This window comes from Pseudorca crassidens, chromosome 9 (assembly GCF_039906515.1).
Source record: "Pseudorca crassidens isolate mPseCra1 chromosome 9, mPseCra1.hap1, whole genome shotgun sequence".
Taxonomy (NCBI): Eukaryota; Metazoa; Chordata; class Mammalia; order Artiodactyla; family Delphinidae; genus Pseudorca; species Pseudorca crassidens.
The window spans coordinates 70,350,742-70,353,010 of NC_090304.1; positions in this window are offsets into that span (position 1 = coordinate 70,350,742).

Genomic DNA, 2,269 nt, shown 5'->3' on the forward strand with positions numbered 1-2,269 from the left:
AATTTCCAGTTATAATATAAATAAGTACTAGGGATATAATGTACAACGTGATAAATATAATTAACACTGCTGTATGTTATATATGAAAGTTGTCAAGAGAGCAAATCCTAAGAGTTCTCCTTACAAGGGAGAATATATATTTTCTCCTATTTCTATAATTTTGTATCTATATGAGGTGACGAATATTCACTAAATTTATTGTGATAATTATTTGGTGATGTATGTAAGTCAAATCATTATGCTGTACACTTTATACAGTGCTTTAACTCACACAGTGCTGTATGTCAATTACAACTCAATTAAAAAAAAAAAACTGAATTGAGGGCTTCCCTCATGGCACAGTGGTTGAGAGTCCGCCTGCCGATGCAGGGGACACGGGTTCGTGCCCCAGTCCAGGAAGATCCCACGTGCCGTGGAGCGGCTGGGCCCGTGAGCCACGGCCACTGAGCCTGTGTGTCCGGAGCCTGTGCTCCGCAACGGGAGAGGCCACAGCAGTGACAGGCCCGCGTACCGCAAAAAAAAAAAAAAAAACTGACTTGACAAGGATGGAAAGATAGAGAGAGTAATCGTTTTTTAAAATCCCAATCATTCATTATAATCACCTATGGTGCTTCAAAAATGTAGATGGACTGAGCTCCTATGTCCGAAGATTCTGACCTTAGTGTCTTTATAGTGAAGCTCAGGAATTTATGTTTTTAAAGTTCCACAAGTGAGGTAGGATTGAGAGCCATTGGATATAAAGTAATTAGTATCTTGGATGAAATTTATTTTGTAGCCACTAAGAAATATCAAAATGGCCCCCTAGTACGAAACTCTTACTTACCATTGCTAGTGAATAAATGTTTGTGTCTCCCCAAAATTCATATGTTGAAATCCTAATCTGCAAGTTATTTGGAAGTGGAACCTTTGGGAGGTAATTGAGTCATGAGGGTGGAGCCCTCATGAATGGGATTAGTGCCCTTATAAGAAGAGGCCCCAAAGAGCTCCTTTGCCCTTTTCACAATGTGAGGACACAGCAGAAAGACAGCCATTTGTGAAGCAGAAGAGGGGCCTCACTGGATACCAAGTCTGCTGGCACCTTGATCTTGGACTTCTCAGCCTCCAGAACTGTGAGAAGTAAATGTCTATTGTTTGTAAGCCTCCTAGTCTATGGTATTTTGTTATAGCATCCTGAACGGACTAAAGTGTACTGCCTAAGTCATGGTCATCAAAAAAGGAAAAGAGAGAGTGAGAGAATACTCTGGTCTTAGCCCCTAGACTGCTCTAACCATTCATTATGGGGCCAGTCTCAACTGCTGTTCTGTATCTTATTGCACAAAGGAAGAAGGGTTTCAAGCGGCAAACACTGCAGGGGGCCCAACTCCATCACTTAGTAGCTGTGGGATCACAGGCATGGTACTGTAACTCCCTGCTTCTCAAAAGCCTCATCTATAAAATGGGGATAACATCTAGCCCACTTACCTTATAAGCTTGTTATGAGAGTCAGATGAACACTCTAAAATCTTGATACTCAAAGTGTGGTCCATGGACCAGCAGTATCAGCACCACCTGAGAGATTGTTTGAAATGTAGAATCTCAGAGCCACTGAATAAGAATCTGCCTTTTAACGACACCCCCACTCCCGCCACCATCCACTCAGTGATTCCTATGCAAAGTTTGCAAAACACTGCTTGATGGCACTAAAAAAAAATTGTAGGTAAGTGTTATAAGGGTGAAATAACCCTTGTCATTTAGGATCCTACAGTCTCACTGGAAAGGAGCAAGACTTGTATTGTACATGAACAATTAGATATGGGGACAAAGCCAACAAAATCAGGTGCTAAGTAGTGTCCACACTTTTCCATTAAAAAACACAACAGCAGCAGCAGCAACATTAGTTGACATTCTTTCTAGCTCTGTTTATAATAATCAGTGCTCTCCAAAGGTTTTCACAATCAAAAAACAAATAACAATGTTTACAACAGGATGAGGTTGTTCAAGACCAGAGTCCAATGTTATGGGCACTGCTTATGAAACGTAAATGAGCAGACAATCACCTGGGCATCTTGTGAAAATGCACATTCTGAGATGAGGACTAAAATTCTGCATTTCTAACAAGCTCCCAAAAGATTCTGTTCGTCTAAGGACAGTAATTTGAGGCATAAGAGTTGGGGATTCAGGCCCCCCAGGTCCTCTACCAGCAGCCCAGAGGGCCAGGGAGGAATAAATATCTTAGGACACCTCCACACATCCGTGGCACAATGGATGGGAAGTGCTATCCTCACGCATA